The sequence below is a fragment of the Protopterus annectens genome, chromosome 11.part0 (genome assembly GCF_019279795.1).
Source record: "Protopterus annectens isolate FY-2018-M chromosome 11.part0, PAN1.0, whole genome shotgun sequence".
Classification (NCBI taxonomy): Eukaryota; Metazoa; Chordata; order Ceratodontiformes; family Protopteridae; genus Protopterus; species Protopterus annectens.
This window is the reverse complement of record NC_056745.1, coordinates 916,190,243-916,211,061: the sequence shown is the minus strand read 5'-3', so window position 1 is coordinate 916,211,061 and position 20,819 is coordinate 916,190,243. Positions and strand designations below refer to the sequence as shown.

The window sequence follows — 20,819 nt, the reverse complement described above, 5'->3', positions numbered from 1 at the left end:
ATCCTCTGCTCCCACCGTTACAGATCCACTGCTCTCCCGTTTAGAGACTGTCTGACACCTCACCACTGTTCCCCTCGAGACAGCCAGCCCAGAAAAGCCTACAAGCACTGCCAACTTTGGGACCCCTCTTTTCTAACAACTCCCTTGAACACCCCATTTAGCAGACTTCCTGGAAGAGAAGGTGCAAGAGGAGGCACCTCGATTCCCTAGGAGAACCTCTCACTGAAGACACCAATTTTTAGTAGTGGAAAGGGTCCTCCAGATCTCCACCTGAAGATGTCTCTTTTTGGGAGTCATCTTGGAAATCCTGCACCTTTGAGGTGGATGGTCTTCTCAAAACCCATCCCCAGAGGAGTTGGTGTTCTTGGTGGCTTTCGGGTTTGACCCATCTACATTTTAGGTACCCCATCCTTCTGATGTTCTTATTGATCTGGTGTCCAGCAGGGCTTGGAAGGATCCAGATGCTGTAGAACTGATAACCTAAATGTGTGGACAAAATCCTCAGTGCTCCTCCCAGTCAACCTCATTAGACCAAGGGTATCCCGGTAGATGACGTGGTTGTTGCAGCAGCCACTAAGAAGGATCTAGCCCAGGAAAGCTCCTCGGTCCATCCCCGTAATAGAGGGAGTCTAGGGTGATAGACAGATTTGGCAAGAGACTTTATGCCTCATCTACCTTTATACTACAACTCTTAAACTACCTTTTCCCATTTTACCAGGATATAAAAGGATTTAATCAAATAATTCTCTAGCTTGCCCCCAGAGTCCCTGTCTGATGAAGAGAAGAAATCCTTCTCCAGATTGGCAACTCTAGAATCAATATTGACTGTGTCCATGAGGTTAATCTCCCATGCCGTGGATGATTCCTCTAGGGCTGCCGGTTCTGGCATTTCCATTAGGCGTCGTGCCTGGATGTGATTGTGTAATTTCAAGGAACCCTTTAAGGTGTCCATCAATGAACCTTTTGATGGATTGTCTTTGTTTGGGCCCACTGTTAGAGAGGCATTCTCCTGCAGCGAGAAAGACTCTGCCATCAGGATCCGTTTTTCCACTCCCCCCAGAAATCCTTCTCCAGGAATCGGGAGTGGGTGACTGTGGTTCAGAAAATCTCAAGAGTCCTTTTCTGGAGCTGCAAAGAGAATATTCCCCCAGAGGCAGAGGAGGAAATGGTTACAATGGTAGATGCCACCCATGCTGCAGAGGGGATCCACAAAATCAAGGATCTCGAGATTCCTTTTCAGACAAACCCTTTCAGCATTCCTGAGGGGTTGCTTGACCTTCTCTGGAAGCAGTCGGGGGCACTTGGCCTTGCACCCAGAAGCCTGGCTAGCCATCACAAACAATCGGGGGGTGCAAAGGATCATATGCAGAGGATACTTAATTCCCTTTTCAAAATCCTCCAAACCAAAGGTGTCTCTTCCGGATGTTCTACCCAATCCGAGAGGTGGCGGAGTTGAAAGTCTCAAAGTTGCTGCAGAAAAGAGTCCATCCAGAAAGTCCTGCCAGATTAGTGCAAATCAGGCATTTGCTTATGGTTCTTTTTAGCACCAAAAAAGACGGGACCTCAGGCCCATTTTGTATCTGACACCTCTGAACAAGTCAGTAAAAAGTATGGAGCTCAGGATGGCCGTGATCCAGTCCATTCTACCTCTTTTGAAAATGGATGACTGGATGTGCACAGTGGACCTGAAGGATTTATACTACTACATCAAGATGGACAGACGCTCACGTAACTTGCTAGTAAGTGCACTGCCTGGATGCCAGGAATAAAGAAATACAGAAAACCTGGAAAAAAAATCAGCTACAAAAAATGAGGAAGAACATTGAATGGGGAAGAGTTCTGCAGCTGTTCAGCATAAAGCAGTGCAACCTTCAGACATGACTTCCAGTAAACCTACAGGAAGATACAAGACAACTGCATACAGACCTGGTTAAAATAAACAAAACACAGATGGAGTACATGATCAAAAACAAATAGCCATGAATGACCATAAACTTAATTTCTTGCCTATTCTTGGACCTGTCAGAAGCTTTCGACACTGTCTCACACACTCTGCTGCTGCACAAACTGTAGCAACTCAATTTCTCCTGTGATACTGTTGCATGTTTCTCCAGCTACCTCACAGATAGATCTTAATCAGTGAGATGGCACTCTGCACTCTCCTCTCCCTGTAAAAATGGGTATAGCTCAAGGGTCTATCCTAAGGCCTTTACTTTTTAATATCTTTACTAATCAGCTCTATACCTCCTGTCCTCAGTCATCTGTAGTGCAATACGCAGATGACTCTATAGTCATCACCACAGCCAACTCTCCATCTAAGCTCTTCTCAGCTACTCGGGCATCTTTTAACTTAGTTGAAACATGGCTCTCCAACAATCAGCTCATCGTTAACCCTAAAAAAACAAAGCTGTTACTCTTCCTCCCTAAAAAGTTCAACAATATTTAACCCTCCTTCTCCATACAGTCCCTTAATAACACTCCCATTCAGGTAGAATCCAGTACTAAGCTCTTTGGCGTAACCATAGAGCATCAGCTTAAATCTGACTTGCATGTTAATAACTGTATCAAAAAGTCTCGTTCAAAACTAGGGCTCCTTTACTGTAACAAGAAATTCCTTATCTCTGACACCAAGATTACTCTCTCTTACTTACCTTCTACCCAGTCTAATGTACAGTTCTTAAATTTTCACAAATCTTAACTCCGCACTCCTGACCAAACTCGAATCTGCCTACAACAAGGCAGCTAGATTTGCTGTCCAGCAAACCTACAAATCCCATCACTGTCTCTCTCTAAAACAAGTAAACTGGCTTGAATTACCCCACCAGCTTCTTCTCTCTCAGCTCCAGATCATCCAGTCTATCCTATACCAGCCTTCCTACTGCCCAGCACTATCCCTTTTCATCTCCCATTATTCTCCCTCCAGACCTCTCCGAAGCTCTAACCAAGACCTACTACAAATCTACAAACCCAAGTCTAAATTTGGATGCAACATGTACAGCTATCACCCCACTGTTGCCTGGAATAGGCTCCCACTAGAAATCAGGACCCTTACACATCTTAAACAATTTAATACAGCCACCAAAGAGCACTTTAAAAGTCACTGGTCCTGCCACTGTACTCTCCCTCCTTAAACATCCAATACTTCTCTTACCTTAACCTACTTTCTGCCCTTAACTCGCTGTTCTCACTATCTCTCTCTAGTCTTCATTGACTACTCTTTCTACTGTCTTCTAAAATCTATTAAGCCAATTGTCTCGGAGAAACATTCTATTGTAATTGTCTTGCCTTCATGCAGCTACATTATTATAAAACTGGGTTTTCGTAACCACTTACCCCAAAAACTATACTCATCTTAATGACATATTTCCTTTTATACATCTTGTAATAGTTATGCTGTACTCCTGATTATTGACACTGTATAACATTATATTGCTACTTAATGCCTTGTAATAATCATGTAGCATTGCTGTTTAATGCTAATTTATAATGAAAATAAAAAGGGCTCTTCAGCTCAGTCGGACAATCCCGGTCAACAAATGTAAAATGAATAAATAAAGGCTGGAAAAATTGGAAGAAGCTTGAAACGGATATTCAGATGAGATGATAAAGCTGCAAAAATCAGAGGTCGAAGTAAAGAAAAGGATGGCTGAATATGAGACTGCTCAGGAGGAGATGTTTAAAAAAAAAATAAAATTAGAGAACAGAACACATAGGGGAAACCTGAGATTTTCAGCTGTACCAGAGAAGATCGGAGGAGAGTGCATTAATTTTATGAAAGCACCAATAAGCAATTTGACTGAAATTCCACAGCAGGAGTTTAGTTGAAAGTGTGCACATCATGTGTATGCTCCAAGCCTGGCTATAAGAAAGCAACCTGGACCTGTAATAATAAAGATGTAATCCTACCAACAGAAGGAGTTGCTTCTGACAGAATTGTGTCAGAAAGACGAAGTACTAAAAGTGGGAAACAGCAGAGTGTTTCTGGAAAATAATTATTCATTGTACACCAGGCAGAAGAGGAGCAAACGTATTCTACTGTTCAGGGAATGTTGTGATGCAGGTGTGAGATTCAAATTGCTGTACCCTGCTATCTTCAAGGTATTCTTCCCTGGAGGGACAAAATAGTTTTTTGATGAAGTACATGCTAAAGAGAAATGCACACGTTTGCCCATCAGAAATGAGCTGTGAATCAGAAGTAGATTCTGCTGCTTGTTCTTTTGGTAATAATAACCACAGAGAAACTGCATCTGGGAAACCTTTTCCACTGTTTCAATGGAAAATGTTGGAGAGAAGGAAAGGGAGCACGACAGTCGACTAGAAGAATCAAGTGTACATTGGAAATGAAGCAGGGACAGGATTTCTGAGATGAACAGTGGTAAAACCAGTAACTTAATATTGGATTACAATGCACTAATTATATTTATGAAACATTACAGTGCAAGAAATGTTAGACTTTTTCAGAGTTTGTTGTACTTGTGGGAGATTCTAAAACCTATGCCCTACTTCATATCATTAATGTTTGGAAAAGTACTTTGGGGAGGGCAAGAGGAGGGAGAAAGTTAACTATAAGTAAAAGATTTTTTTTTTCTTAAATACCAATTTTATGGCATATGGTTTTCTTTACATGCTATAAAGTAAGTTTTTTCAATTATTTTTAAGTGTAATGGGGATTATGAACGTGTTTCTGTTCTTTTTTCTTTTCCCCTTCTCTCTCTCTCTTTGTTCAGTTTTAAAAAAGTAGACACTGTAATGTATAAAAAAGCCTGGTTAAAAAGCATAATAAAAGAGATTAATGTGCTTTTTGTCATTCTTGTATGGGACAATGACTGGATTAAAGACCTTAGATTGATTTATTAACAAGTTGCAAGAGAGAGAGAGCAAGTAAATGAAAAATAACATTGAATATTATGAGGATTTTTTCTAGCAAACACATGTAAGCTCAGTAACAGTTTTTCAACTGGCTTTCATTTTTCCCTGGAAACAATCTGATAAAGAGAAACTGGCTGCAGTCTAGTGGAAAGTGATTGGCCGAGGGAAAAAAATAAATTTGCTAAGAGATAATGTTCTCTGAAAACATTCAGAGGTTTTCCCAGCTGGGAAAGCTATAAAAATAAGACAAAAACAGTCAGTACTTGGTAGAAGCACAGGCTGTGCACCATGCATCTTAGCATGGATGACCTTTCTTTTAGGATCACTCATGTCTCTTGAGTGTGGCTGTCGGTTTGAGACTTTTGTTCCTGTTAGGAGGTTAAAACTTCAGTATTTGAAGGTGTACATAGTTTTGTGTGTTAGTATTAAGTTGATAGGTTTTAGGGGGGTATTGAAGTCATGTTTGAGAGTTTTCAATAAAGGAAAAGTTTTATAAGATGTGACATAGGCTCAAATGGGGATGACAAGAAACAACTGTATAAAAGTTCAACCTGCCAAACAGTGTATGCTTGTAACACAAAAGCTGGAACTAGACATTTAACAAAAAAGGTGTTGTACATAAAAACAATGATGCTTTCTTTAATGTCTTTAAATGTAAATGGCCTCAGATAAATACAAACAAGAAAGAGTAGTGAACTATGTTAAAAATGTAGCGTGGAATTAACTATGTTACAGGAGACACACTTAGAAAGAACTGAACATGTGAATTTGATAAAGAAAGGTTTTCAGGATGGTTATTCAGCTGAATACCTGGGACAAAGGAAAAGAGGAGTACTTGTGTTCATTGCAAGAGGAGCTCCAATAGTGATAGAAGAACATAAAAAAGATAATGGCAGATATTATGTAGTATTAAGAGGCTGCTGGAAAGGGAGGAGGATTACACTGGCATGTATTTACATTCTGCCTAAAACTGCTGTAATGGTGCTTAAGAAAATTCTGGGAGAAAATCAGTTTTCAGCAAGGAATATTACTTCTAGGTGGGGACTGGTACTTGATTTGCAGCAGAAGGGAAAATATAACAAAGGAGGGTAGATTTTTGAAGAAATTTATGAAGATGTCAATATCAAGGTGCATGTACTCCACGACTATCGAAGTCAACCATCAACCAAAAAAGCAAAAATCAATAAAAAAAATTTTATACTTGAACAGCAAAAGAACTTTATTCCATGGGTTGTTAGCACTTTCACGTCTACTCTGGACGCTTCTTCAGACTTTAATAAAACACTTCATCACTTCTCTATTTAAACACTTATCAATTAAACAGTAAACCAATGAAAGCCTTTGTATGAGTTGGAGTGTGGCTATTAAGCTAACAGGTTTGTTGCACACAACTTAGGGTGCAGGTTTTGAGTCTCCCAAGGGTGCCTAAGTTTAATTAAAATGGCTCGCAAGGGCAGTTAGCTTAGTACTAAACTATGAACCTATGAATACATAACTATAAAAAGTCAGAAACTTCTAAATAGATAAAAAGTCAGAAGCTTATATTGTGAAAATTCAAAATTCAACATTGACACTAAAATGTTTTATTACATGCTGTTTTTATATGCTCTTGTATTTTTAAATATTCATATGCTATTTGCCATCTGAAATGTTAATAACAGTAATAATCTATTACTACATCCATTTTAGTGTCAATGTTGAATTTTGATATTGAGTCTTGATATTGACATTTTTCATTTGGGGACATAGCAGGTACCTTACCCTGAGAGATCTCTGTTTATTTAAAATGTATGAAGATATTTTGCATGGAAGATATGAATTCAGTAATAGGAATTCAAAGTAAATTTGCATATTATTCCCCAGGATATAAAAAGCTTGACCAGGCTAGATAGAATGTACATTTCACAGGAATATGTGCATTTAATTGAAGGTCTTGATAACCAACTCAGTAACTATTTATTTCAGACCATGCACCAATAATAGCTAAAATAAAAGCACAGTGTAATGAAGTAAAAGTGAGACATTGGCACTTTCCCACCTATCTGTTGAAAAGAGAGGAGTTCAAGGAATGGGTAGTGGAGATTATTCAGTAGCTGTTAGGATAGAAATTTCTTCTCAACATATAGCTAGGGAGTGGGATAAAATTAAGGTGGTGTTTAAAAATAGGGTGGAAATAAAGGGTGCTATGGTTAAAAAGTAATAAGAATTATTTAGAGGGACTGACAAATGTGAAAGTATTGCAGAATAGGGGGAATCTCACAGAACAAGAAGAACATGTAATGCAGAATGCTAGGCAGAAAGTAAGGGATTACTTCGATAATATGCATGAACTTAGAAAGATTGCTGTTAAGCAACTGTTTTTTGATAATAACACTAGAGCACAACTTTGGGACCCTTTCACAAATAAGGTAACGAGATCCTGTAGAGGTACTAGAAATATTTTGGAATGTTTAGGAAAGTGTCTATAAAGCAGAAAAAAATGACAATCAAGAAAAGATAGAAATGGAAATGTTTATGGAAGAATTAAATATGACAAGGTTAGAGGTAGTTGAGGCTCAATTACGAACGGGATGGGATGAGATAAAAATTGTGATGTATAACCAATCTACAGGAAAGTCCCCAGGAATAGATGGTATTCCTGTGGAAGTTTTGAAACTAAGAGGAAAAAAACTAATAAAGATCTGGAAAGTTTTGTTTAACAATATCTTAAGAGGAGGAGAACTACCACTGTCCTGGAAGAAAGCAGTGGTAGCTGCAATGTGTAAGAGGGTAAGGATCTATCAGATCCATCTTCATACAGACCCATTTCAATACTAAACCATGATTATAAAGTATTTGTGTCTATAATAGCTAAAAGAAAGGCAAAAGTAATGCCAAAACTGATGTACATGGATCAGTGTGGATGTTCATCGTGCATACAGCTGCAGTAATCACAGATGGGTTCTCTGCCGTCAGGCGGGTCCTCGGTCGGCCGAATTCCAAAGTCTAGGTCCGGCGTCGGTTGCTGTCGCTTTCTCTCCTGACGTCAGTGAGGCAGGAGTATATAAGACACAGTCGACGCCATTTTCTTCAGTCTTTTTTGCCGCGCGGTGCCCGAAGCAGAAGCAGTTCGCAAGTGCCGGTCGGCCAGCTCCTGAATTTACGAAAAATTGGAAACCGAAGTCTTCATTAAAGCTAAGTACCCAATTGGGGAAACTTTTCTTGCCTCAGACCGATGTCAGAAAAAGTTAACAATTGTATTTCTTGTGGGAAGCAAATACCGCATAAGGATTTCCATTCCCTCTACATACCTTGTTTAGGCCCAGACCACGACGTCTCGGGCTGTCGCTTTTGCGCTACTTTCAATAAACGCACTATTAAGCATCGGGTGGAGTTCGCCCAACACTTTTTTGGTAAAGCCTTTGATTATAAAATGTCGTCAGAGACTCCGACTACCGCTTTGTCCAAAAAACGTAAGGACAAGGACCGACATGCGAGGTCCGCGGTCCCCACCGACACCAAGCCAAAACCGGCTACACGTGGTCCTGTTCTCAGCGAGACGCCTATGCAGTCCCTGACTACCGACGACACTTCTTTGGCGGTGTCTTCTGTAACCGAGACCGCAGGTACCTCGGCCCAGACCCAGACTACAACCACCGAAGCCACTGTGAGCGTTGAGCCTCCTAATGTGGACAGGTCCACTTCCACCCATGGTGTCTTTAGACCCTCATCTTCCTTTTCCATTAAGGCCTTTACCAAGTCCAAATCAGCCAGGCATCCCAACAGGGCCCATCTCCAGGCCCCATGCCTAAAAAGCAGATGCTTAAAATGGCTGAGGATTTAATTACTCTTATCAGGGGTTCCCAACCCCCTCCAGACAAGAGACCCAGAGTGGAGGAAGATTCTCCCTCTTCTGATCAGGGCTCCATTTTTTCAGAACATTCTGATGTAGAGGAACACTCTTACTCCCCCTTTGAAGATTCTGATGCAGAGCAGTCCATTCCTTCTGTATCTCCTCCTGAGGATTTTTCTTTTGGGGAAACCTTGCACACCTTGAGGGAACACTTCCATTGGGAAGGCCAAGACTTTTCTGATTCCAAGAAAAGACTTAGGGAATTTCTTTTGTTACCTCAACACAGACCTCTGGTGATACCTCCTGTTTTGGACATACTTGATGATGTTTATTCGGAGGCTTGCCTTAATCCGGATTCCCTGCCTCCTGCCCCAGTCAAGCCTGATAGGTATTACAGAGTTCCTAACTCCCACCAATTTCTTTACAAAAGCCATAATGCTGACCCTGAAACCATTTCTCAAGGCCCCAAGGGAATAAAGGCCTCTACTGCTAAGAATCCACTACCTTCCGAAAGAGAGTCAAGATCCTTAGAAAGGTGGGGAAAAAAGGTATATACCTCGGCCACCATAGCCATGAGGGCCTTAAATTGTCAGTTTCATATGCTTAAATATCAGCAGTTTCTGTTATCACAATTAAGAAATAAAATGTCTCGACCTGAACAACCAGACTTGAAGGAGTTGCAGGATATGATGCATAGTGCAGAACAAGTGGGTAAACACACCTTACAATGTGGCTATGATGCCCTAGAGGCCTCAAGCAGAGCTGCTGTTACAGGATCAGTCATTCGTAGGCATGCCTGGCTTAGGGAACAAATCTTGCCTGATCATGTGAAAGCTAAATTATTAGATGCTCCTTTACTAAAGGATGTGTTATTTGGTACTAATGCTGAGGAGATACTACGGAAAATGGAAGAAAAAGCCAAATCTATGCAAACTGTCAAAGCCTTTCTACAGGTTCAACCACCACGTTTTAGCAGAAATTGGCCTTCTAAAAACTGGTCCTTTCCAGCCACTGACAAGCCCCAAAGAGGTAGATACAGGCGCACAAGGGGCAGAGGACAATCACAAGGATCATATAGAGGCAGACAATGGCAAACTCCAGCACCAAGAGGTGGCGAAGACAGTGCACAACAATACAGGAAACAAACCCAATGACTCACTCCTTTCCATGCCAAGCAAGTCTCAGCTGGCAGCACCCTTGGGAGGAAAACTGGCATTATTTACAAGAAATTGGCATATTGTCACAACAGACAAATGGATCCTGGACATTATAAACAGAGGCTACAGATTTCATTTTCACACTCTCCCAAAAATAGAGGCATGCCAAACCTGCCACACAATCAAAGGGCAGAGGCACAACTACAAATTTCAAAGCTCATAGACATGAAAGCTATTCAAGAGGTACCTATTCACGAGCTAGGTCAAGGTTTTTACTCCAGGCTATTCCTGGTACCAAGGAAAGGATCCGACTAGAGACTCATTTTGGACTTATCCATCCTAAACACATTCTTACTCGTACCAAAATTCAAGATGCTCACATTACAGCAGCTTCTTCCCATGCTGGGCAAGGAGTTTTGGCTGGTAACATTGGACCTCAAGGAGGCATACCTGCATGTCCCAATCAGACAAAGCTGCAGAAGATACCTCAAGATTTCTTGCAGGTTCAATACACTATCAATTCTCTGCATTGCCCTTTGGCTTATCTGCTGCACCCAGAGTATTCACGAAATGCCTGGCATCAGTAATTGCCTACTGCAGACTTCAAGGGATACAAATTTACCCTTATTTGGACGACTGCCTGATCCAAGCGGACAGCAAGCACATACTTCTGGAACATCTGGCCTATGTAACACGGTTACTGCAGTCTCTGGGATACACAATCAACAAAGAGAAATCCAGGCTAACACCATCTCAGAAAGTAACTTTCCTGGGTGCCAACTTGGACACAAACACCCAGATGGCCTATCTTACGCCAGAAAAACAGGGGCAACTAACTCAATACTTCAAAATACTAGCAAACTGTACCAGGCTTACTGCAAGGAAAATCCTGCAGGCTCTGGGATTCATGGCATCTTGCATTCTTTTAATCCCATGTGCAAAGTTGCATATGAGGAAACTTCAATGGTACTTAAAAAACCTTTGGTCTCAGCACAGCCACAGTTTGGAAACAATAATACCAATAATTCCATGTTTGCAAAAGGAATTTCTATGGTGGGCCCAAGCATGTCAAACAAACACAGGTCTCCCATTCTGCAAGCCTCAAGCAAATCAAGTAATCACAACAGACGCCTCAGATTACGCCTGGGGGGCGCACATGACAGACAGGTGCATTCAGGGCAAATGGTCCCAAAAGGAAAAGCACCTTCACATCAATCAAAAAGAAATGCTAGCAGTGATAAATGCAATTACAGCTTTCAAGGACTTCCTGCATCCAGGACAATTACTGATAAGAGCAGACAACACCACAGTAATGTGGTACATAAACAAACAAGGAGGAACACATTCATACCCCCTGTGCAGACTAGCCATGACACTTTGGAACTTGGCTCTGGAATGGCAAATCGAACTTCAAGCACAGTACTTGCCAGGTTTGGAAAACACGCTGGCAGACAATCTAAGCAGAAATATGACAGATCCACACGAATGGAAGTTGCATCCTCAAGTGTTTACAAAGATAATCCAAGCGTGGGGGAGGCCAGACATAGATCTCTTTGCCTCCCACAGGAATCATCAGTTGGAAAAGTTTTGTTCAAGGACCTTTCATCCAAAGGCCTGGAGAGTGGACGCCCTTTCATTCAGTTGGACAGCATGGACAGTGTACGCTTTCCCACCCCTGCCTCTTCTGCCCAAGGTGCTCTTGAAAGCAAGAGCAGACAGACCGAAGATGATACTGATTGCTCCAGACTGGCCAAGACCACACTGGTACCCACTCCTGAGGAGCCTAACACATACTCCTCCCTGGTCCCTACCTCTAATGCCTCTTCTGCTGACTCAGCACAGCTACAAAACTCTTCACAGTCAGCTGAAAACACTCAATCTCGCTGCATGGAAAATTCCTTAACACCACAACAGACTCTACTCCCCAAAGAGGTGCAGGATGTCATTTTGGAGGCCAGAAGGCCATCTACTAGAAAGGCTTACTCCGCAAAATGGAAACGGTTTTGCTCTTGGAATGAGAAAAAAGGCCAGGACCCTAGAAAACTGAATTTGCCTCGGGTATTACAGTATCTAGCTGAGCTGCTGAACAGTGGACTTTCATTTTCCTCCATAAAAATCCATGCCTCAGCCATTTCTGCAGAAGTCAACACAGATCCACTCTTATTTTCTCACCCACTCTTAAGACAGTTCCTCAGAGGGGCTAAGAATATAAGACCACCAAGGAAACAACCAATTCCAGCCTGGTATCTTAATTACATTCTAGAAAAATTAACATTGCCTCCCTTTGAACCAGCTGCCTCAACAGATTTGCAATATTTGTCCTGGAAAACGGCTTTCCTTCTGGCCATTACCTCAGCTCGTAGGGTTTCGGAACTACAAGCCCTCATGGCTGTGCAGCCCTTTCTCATCTTCCATCAGGACAGGGTTTCCCTTCTAACCAATCTGTCATTTATGCCTAAAGTGGTATCCAGGGTAGCTTTAAATCAAGCCATACACTTACCTACCTTTTACCCCAATCCTCAAAACAAAGGGGAAAGGCTGCTACACTTCTTAGACATCCATAGACAGCTACGTTATTATTTGGACAGAACAAAGCCTTTCAGGAAATCAGAACAACGTTTTGTGTCCTATGCTGTAGGAGCTCAAGGGAAGCCAGTTACCAAACAAACAATTTCAAAATGGATAGGCCACTGCATACGGTTTTGTTACTCCTATCATGGAAAATCTGTCCCTACAGGCATAAGATCCCACTCCACCAGGGCCACAGCTACTTCTACAGCCTTCCTCAGAGGAGTTCCTACCAAAGATATTTTGGAGGCAGCCACTTGGAGTTCTGTGCATACCTTCACAAAACATTACCACCTGCCTTTATATTCCAAAACTAGAGCAGGCTTTGCCACTGCTGTGTTGCAGGGCATTCTGGCTCATCCCAGTTCCACCTAGTGCCTACCACCCTGTGCGTAGCTTTGGGATTCCACCCATCTGTGATTACTGCAGCTGTATGCACGATGAACATAGTACAGTTTTGTATCTACCATAAATGTAGATGTTCGAGTGCTAATACAGCTGCAGTACAATTTTCCCTCCCTCCTTCCCCTCTTGGTAAAGGCCTAGGGCCTAACCCCTCTTCATACAACCTGATTGGGTTATCCTTCTATGGTATATTTGCTTGCAACTTCTGATTTTTGGTTATATTGCATTTCATGTATATAATTATAATTTATGTATTGCCTTCCTTCTGGGGGCACCTGACATCTGGGGCAAGAAAGACTGAAGAAAATGGCGTCGGCTGTGTCTTATATACTCCTGCCTCACTGACGTCAGGAGAGAAAGCGACAGCAACAGACGCCGGACCTAGACTTTGGAATTCGGCCGACCGAGGACCTGCCTGACGGCAGAGAACCCATCTGTGATTACTGCAGCTGTATTAGCACTCGAACATCTACATTTATGGTAGGTACAAAACTGTACTTTTTGTGGCGGGGAGGCAAACATTTGATAACATTACCAGAACATTGATGATCCAGAGGGAAGCAGAATGTAAGGAAATACCATTGTTTTGGTGGGTCTTGATGCAGAGAAAGCATTTGGCAGTGTGAGCTGGGACTTTATGAGCAGGGCAATGGAATAATTTGCATTTGCTGAAAAAATTATAAAGCTGATTAGGAGAATATATGAGGGATTGGACGTGAAAATTAAAGTGGGTGGGGTCCTCTGATAATTTCTGCTTGGGCAGTGGAACCAGGCAGGGTGTCCTCTTTCCCCTGTATTATTTGCATTTTATTTAGAGTATTTAGCAAAGAAAATAAGGGACTCAGAAATTCAAGGATATAATTGGTATTGTAGTCAAGAAAAGCTGGCTTTATTTGCAGATTATATTTTGCACCTGCCAAAAACAGAAAAAGACATTACATTGTTGTGGAAGATTTTGAGACCGTTTCACATCTTTTCGGGATACAAAGTTAGTAAAGCTAAAACAAATGCAGTAGTGGTAAATTATGTACCCAAACATGAACTGGTTCAGGAATACCCATATTTATGGAGACATGATAAAATGAAATATTTTGGAATATGGATTAAAAATAATTCTAGTGTGGCAGCTAAGGATATGTGGGAAGAGACTTAACAAAAGATAATACAAAAACTGAGAAAGTGGAAGCTTTGTTATATGGATATGGATAGTAAGATACAAGCAGTGAAAATGTTTTTAGTCCCTTTAGTCATATACACAGGTCAAGCAGAGGAGAAGTTGTGGGTAGCAATTAATAAAGAGCTGAAGGACTTTATCTGGGAGGGGAAGATGGCAAGAGTCAAGTGGGATAAGCTGATTTTTCCAGTAGAACAGGGCAGATTTGGTTTTCCCAATCTGAAATGGTATTTCAGAGCTATACATTTAAGACAACTATGTATAGCACAAGCACAACACTATAATTCAAAGTGGAAAGGGATGATGATGAAACGGGGGGGGGGGGTTCAAGAAACCGGGAGAGACTGTGATTTTGGATGCAGGCCTTTAAGAACAACAGTAATCATGCAAAATGTTATATCTATAAAATAGCAGAAAGTATTACAAAAACAAAAGCAACACGGGGATGGAGAAAGGAGATTCTGTCGCTAGGGATGACTGCAATTACGGATACAGACAGTTGGCAAGAGGGGGCTGGAATTTATTGGAGAAAACTGGCAAAGGAACCAAGGTATTGGGAGCAAATAACTAGAGAGGGAAAGATGATGGAATGGGAACACGCCACAAATTTATTTGTACTGCAGGTTAGAGATTGTCTTCCATATCCGGGAATGATATTGATATCAATATACTAAGATCCAGCAACAAAAATCACTTGCATATCACTAAAGCCAATAACTCTGCTGGTGAAGCGCTATTCTCTTGCGCCATAGCCAAATTATGGAACTCCCTCCCACCCACAATTACCTGCATACCATCATGCACCCACTTCAAAACTTTACTAATAGCGCACCAAAAAAACATGCTGGCTATGCCCTTGCAACTCCCACTCTAATATCACCCACCCCATCCAACCACTACCTTTCTTTCCACCCCACTAACTACCTTGATTATAGCAAGCTCAGATGCTCATAAGCCTAGTACTTATTATACAGCAGGAACTTTTTATTGTAACATTTATTAATGTCTGTTATGTACTTTGCAGGTAAAGATTCTAGTTGTCTACTGATGTACTGTGCTCTTCATCTGTAAATATGTTTGTAATTAATTATTATGTTAAATTGTCAATCGCTATGTAATCCAGTGTAACTACTGTCTGTTTATTTTAACTGTGGAGCTTTTCTCCCCGGGCCTCCGCTGAAAATGGACCTACGTCCAGTTGGACACTCCCGGTCAACAAATGTAAATAAATAAATAAATAATATCAGAGTATAGGCAAAGAGAAAGAAATAAGGGGTCCTAAATGAAAGACTAACACTGGTAGAGTTTTTAAGAGAATCTAGAACAGAAGCGGCCATTAAAAAAGGAATAATTAATAGTGCATATAAAATGTTGCACAATAACTATAAGAATCAATCAGAGGAGGTTAGAAAGGATAGGGAAGAGAGATTGGATAAACAATTTACAAAGAAACAATGAGAGGATATATGTACGTCTCCCAAATATGCAACAAAATCTAGAAGGTTTAGGATTTTTGTCTGGAAATGTTTATATATATATATGTTTTTATTCCCCAAGTTAGACGCCAGAGAATTTTTCCTTGGGTAGACAGTAAATGTTGAAGGTGTGAAGGGAAAGAAAAGAGGTAATTGGAAACATATTATCTGATATTGTTAATCCTCGTTCATTCCTTACATGTGGGTATCGGTTCCGACCTCGGATCAGAGCCGGCCATCTTCCAAGCTCGCGTCTGCTACAAACTCTCGAGCTAAAACTCTTACCCAGACTTCCCCTCTCCCTGTTACGTCAGATTTTGTTTGCCGCATCGCCATTCGGTCGTGTCAAGCTAATTCTCTCGAGCTAAGTACAATATTTTTCTTCATTCTAAATTCTAAAACAGCCTTTTCTCACAGAAAAGTTATTAAATAAATTTCTGTTACCTTATCGAATTTAGCGACTATCCTTTCTTGAATCTTTTCTATTCCTTTCCTCCACCTTTACCACAAGGTCATTTCTTTTTTACCATCGTTGGTAACCCCCCTTTCCTTCTTACCTTCAGGTAATTCTTGTACCATTGCAGGTATTTTTTCTGGGTTTTCTTCTTTCTTTCTAACATGGCAGATAAAAAAGGTAGTCCAGGATTTAAAAGATGTTTAGATTGTGGCCGTAAATTACCTACTTCAGATGCACATTCCCTGTGTGTCTATTGCTTGGGTGTACCTCATTTAACAGTTCACCCGCCCTGTGGGATTTTTAAGAATTTCTCAAACAGGACGTTGCTTGAGAGAAAAAATAAATAAATATTGAAGGGGCTACTTAAATCTCCTTTTTCAGAGGCTATTTCTGAGTCGGAGGCTTCAACCCCTCCAAGATCCCATAAGAAAAAGAGTGATTAACATATAAAGGCCAAGTCTCTTCCTTTGTCCCCTGCTGGAGACCCACAGGAACCGAGACCCAGGAAAGCTAAGCTTTTCAGTTCGGATTTGACTTCTTCGGCTCCAGCACTTTCGGTACCTAGACCTTCGGCACCGAGGCCATTGGAGCCATCTGTGACTTCGGCACCGACTAGCGTGCCCTTTACCGTATTGGTACAGAGGGGCTCCTCGGTTCAGACTTTTTTACCTGAACCGACTGTCCAGTCAATGCAGGCTGTCACAACGTCGATGGATTTTTTTATGCCCATTGCCTTTTCGGCTCTGACTTACCGGGCACTGACTACCTTCTCAGCACTGACCATTCAGTTATCAGCACCGATTTATTCAGTTCCAGCCTTAATGCCGACAACCACTTTGGTACCGACCTTACCGTCGGTGCAGGCCATGACTTCAGCACCAATGATTTCCTCGGTGCAGACACCTGTAGTTCAGTCCTTTACAGCCCCGTTGTTTTCGGTGCAGACCTCAGAGGTGGGCACCGAGTTTGCTCCGTCTTTGGATAGACCTGACTCCCCCTCAGCCATGTCCGTGAAATCCACTAGAAGGCTCTCTGAACACGACGTGTTGCGTCTTGTGAATCAAGTGCTTTTGGCCAGAAGTATCCCCCCCCCCCCCCGGACCTATCCTTCCTCGGGAGTTGATCACCCTTTACCAAGGACCCCTACTTGTTCTCCTCCTTCATTGCCTTTGAAGCCCCTTGATATAGCACAGTCTTCCCCCTCTGCAGCTCCCTTTATGGACCTCACTAAGGAGCCGAAGTTGCCTTTGTGGCAGGAGAGTTTTGCTATGACCCAGGATGTCAGCTGTGGCATACATAATTTGGTGTCTCACAGCCATCCAGAGACTCCGAGAGTGCAGGCTTAGCCACTTAGGAGAGGGATGACCCCTGCCCTTGGGCACTCATCCCTCTTCAGGTGGACCGGCCTTCCAGCTAATGGAGAAGGCGTCGGTTGGCGATCCTGTGGTATCACTCTCCCCGCCCTCTTCTGGACCGCAATGTACACAAGTCACTCCTAGCAGACACCGGGCGCAAGGGCCTCAGGATATACTCCCACAGGAGACACCTTTTGCGCTGTCTTTCCCAGCTTCTCCCTCTGAGGAAGTTCATCAAAAGAGCTTGTGCAAGAGGAAGCACATGGACTCCACAGAGGAAGACACAGACTTTGATGATGGGGAAGGGTCCGCTCGCTCACCCTCTGAGGTATCCTTTGGTGATATTCTTGAAATTCTTAAACAGAGGAGTGACTGGCAGCCCTCGAACCCAACCTATGAAGAGTCTGTGTTCCTGCAGGCCTTTGTTGCCCGGCCCCCTACCTCCTGGGTTACTCCACCTGCCGACGAACTGGCCCAGTTCGTCATGCAGCATGCGTGGAAGGCTCCTGACACCATTCAGACCATTCCCCGGAGGCCAGATAAAATTTTGTCCCCTTCTGCTACTGATCCCCATTGGTCCAAAAGTTTTCCTGTAGATGCTTTGGTGGTGGCGGTCGCAACTAAAAAGGACCTGGCGGAAGAAGAAAGCCAGACTGTCCATCCACCCAACAAAGAGTCGCGGGCTCTGGACAGAATAGAGAAGCGTACTTTTGCATCAACGACCTTTGCAGTCAGGTCCCTAAACTATATGGCACACTTTACCAGGCTTCAAAGGGATTTAATTTCTGAGCTCTCTGAAACTTTGGCTGGTGCTGTGTCTGATGAGGTCCGTGACAAAGTGGCCTCTCAGCTAGCCACTGTTGAATCGATATCCAACTCCTCCATGCTCCTGATATCTCACGCATCAGGAGGAGCAGCTAGAGCGGCGAGTTCAGGCATTGTTCTGAGATGACATGCCTGGATGCGCTTGTGTAATTTCATGGAACCCTTCAAGGCTTTCTTTCTCAACGCTCCCATCGAAGCCTCTTCAGTGTTTGGACCCAAGGTTAAAAGCTCACTGGCAAGATGTGAACAGGATGGTAAGACCTTTTCTGCCATGGATGTTCGTTATTTTTCCCCTCAATGGGCTTTCTCCAGAAACCAGAAGAGTGGGAAGATATGATACAAAAAGTCTCCGGGTCCTTTCTGCGACACACAGGCCGTGTTCTGCCCTAGAGCAGAGGGGGAAATTCACAGGGAAGATGCCCTTTTTGGGGCAGAAGGGGGTCCGTGTAACCAGGGTTCCAGGGACTCTCCCTGGCCAATCCTACCAGCGCTCCTGAAGAGTGGCCCATCTGCTTTCCTCTGGAAGTGGTTGGGGGTCGTTTCTCTTTATACCCTTCTGCCTGGCTAACCATCACCACTGATTGTTGGGTACAAAGGATAATAACCAGAGGTTGTCATATTCCCTTTGACCTTTGTCCTGCTCCACTAACAAACTTATCCGATGTTCCACCCAGTCAGAGGGAAGAAGCAGCTTTAGAGAGTTCAAAACTGCTAAGAAAGAGAGTCATCCAAATAGTCCCTTCAGACCAGATAGGATCCGGATTCTACTTGAGACTATTTTTGGTGCCAAAGAAAACCAGGGACTGGAGACCAATTTTGGATCTCTGTGTATTAAAAACGTTTGTAAAAGTACAAAAATTCCAGATGGTCACAATACAGTCTTATCCTTCCGCTTTTGGAAAAAGACGATTGGATGTGCTCAATAGATCTTCAAGATGCGTACTACCACATAAAAGTGGACAGACCATCAAGAAAATTCCTTCGCTTCCGTGCGGGAGCCAGTCACTACCAATTCAGAGTATTGCCCTTCGGACTCTCTGCAGCCCCCAGAGTGTTCACAAAGTGCATGGCAGTCATCACAGCTCACTTGCGACTACAAGGATTCCAGGTGTTTCCAAACCTAGACGACTGGCTCATCTCTGCCCCCACCAGACATCTATTGGAAGAAGCCCTGGCATACTCTCTCCTCTCTGCAGAAAGGCTAGGCATAACCATAAACTGGCAAAAATCCAATCTCACCCCATCTCAGTCCACAGAATTCATAGGGGTCATCTTGAATACAAAGAATTGCAGAGCATCCATTCCAGAGCACAGAATTCTAAAGGATAAAGCAACAACTGATCCCAATCCTTTCAAGGGAGTAATCCACAGCTCACTCTGTCCTACAGTTGTTAGGTTCCATGGCAGCCTCCATCACCATTGTCCCCCTGGCCAGGTTTCACATGAGGCTTCTACAATGGCTGCTGCTCACCCAATGGTATCCTTTTCAGTACCCTCTTTCAGCCAAGATTCGGGTAACTCACAGGTGCAAACAGGATTTAAATCGGTGGATGGCCCACAACCCGTCACAATGGTCTCGCCCCTTCTCCTCCCAACAGCCCAAGACTATAGGGACCACAGATGCCTCCCTGATGGGGTGGGTGGGGGGCTATGTCAGGGACATAGTCCAAGGTACTTGGTCCGAAATGGAGGCCCATCTGCATTTAAATGTTCTAGAGCTGAGGGCGGTGCTTTTGGCGTTGCAAGCATTCCATCCCCTGCTGCCGTCTGGGACTATTGTGATTCAATCAGACAACATGGTGGTGGTCTGGTACATCAACAAACAGGGTGGAGCCAAATCTTACCCACTTTGTCGAGAGGCCGTGAGTATATGGCATTGGGCGATGGCTACCAACTGTTTTCTTCTAGCAATGCACATTCCTGGGAGTTCCAACGTGATAGCAGACAGACTCAGCAGGTGTATACTACAACCTCACGAGTGGTCCCTGAATCCCTTGATAGTGGCGGAGATTTTCAACCGCTGGGGTTTTCCTTGCTGCGACCTCTTTGCATTCCTGACCAACTACAAATGCAGCAACTATTTTGCCCTGGTTCCCCCTCCGTGACAGTTACCCAGGGACGCGCAAGTCCACGATTGGCCCTCGGGTCTACTTTATGCATTGCCACCTCTCCCCCTCATTCCTCAGTTTCTGAAGAAAGCCCACCAGTTGAAGAGCAAAGTAATCCTCATAGCAACATATTGGCCTCGTCAGATTAGGTTCCCCTTCCTTTGGCCTCACCTGCTAGATCAACCGTGGATTCTCCATCCAACTTCGGGGTTGATCTCCCATCCGCAGAATCTGTTTCACCCCAACTTGAACAGCCTGAAGCTCACAGCTTGGCTCATCCAATTCCCTTGATTGCCAGGCAGAATCCTCTTTCTTTGCCAGTACGTGACATTCTTATTGCATCTCATAAGTCTTCCACCAGAATTACATATCTCAGCAAGTGGAAAAGATTTACCTTTTGGCTGAAAGAAAAAAGAAAAACAGGTAGATCCTTTTTCAGCACCAGTGTCGATAGTACTGGAGTATCTAACTACCCTATTTCAATCTGGTCTATCTGCCTCTACCATTAGAGTTCATTTGGCTGCAATATCTAATTTCCATGATGGTGTCCAAGACTCCTCTCTTATGTCACACAAATTATGCAAGACTTTCATA

The 20,819-nt window shown here is 43.0% G+C and overlaps 1 protein-coding gene across 2 annotated transcripts in view; it reads left to right on the top strand.

Annotated features, from left to right (window-relative positions):
• UPF2 (UPF2 regulator of nonsense mediated mRNA decay) overlaps positions 1 to 20,819 on the top strand; it is a 2,519,933-nt gene that overhangs the window by 243,129 nt on the left and 2,255,985 nt on the right. The window lies entirely within an intron of this gene.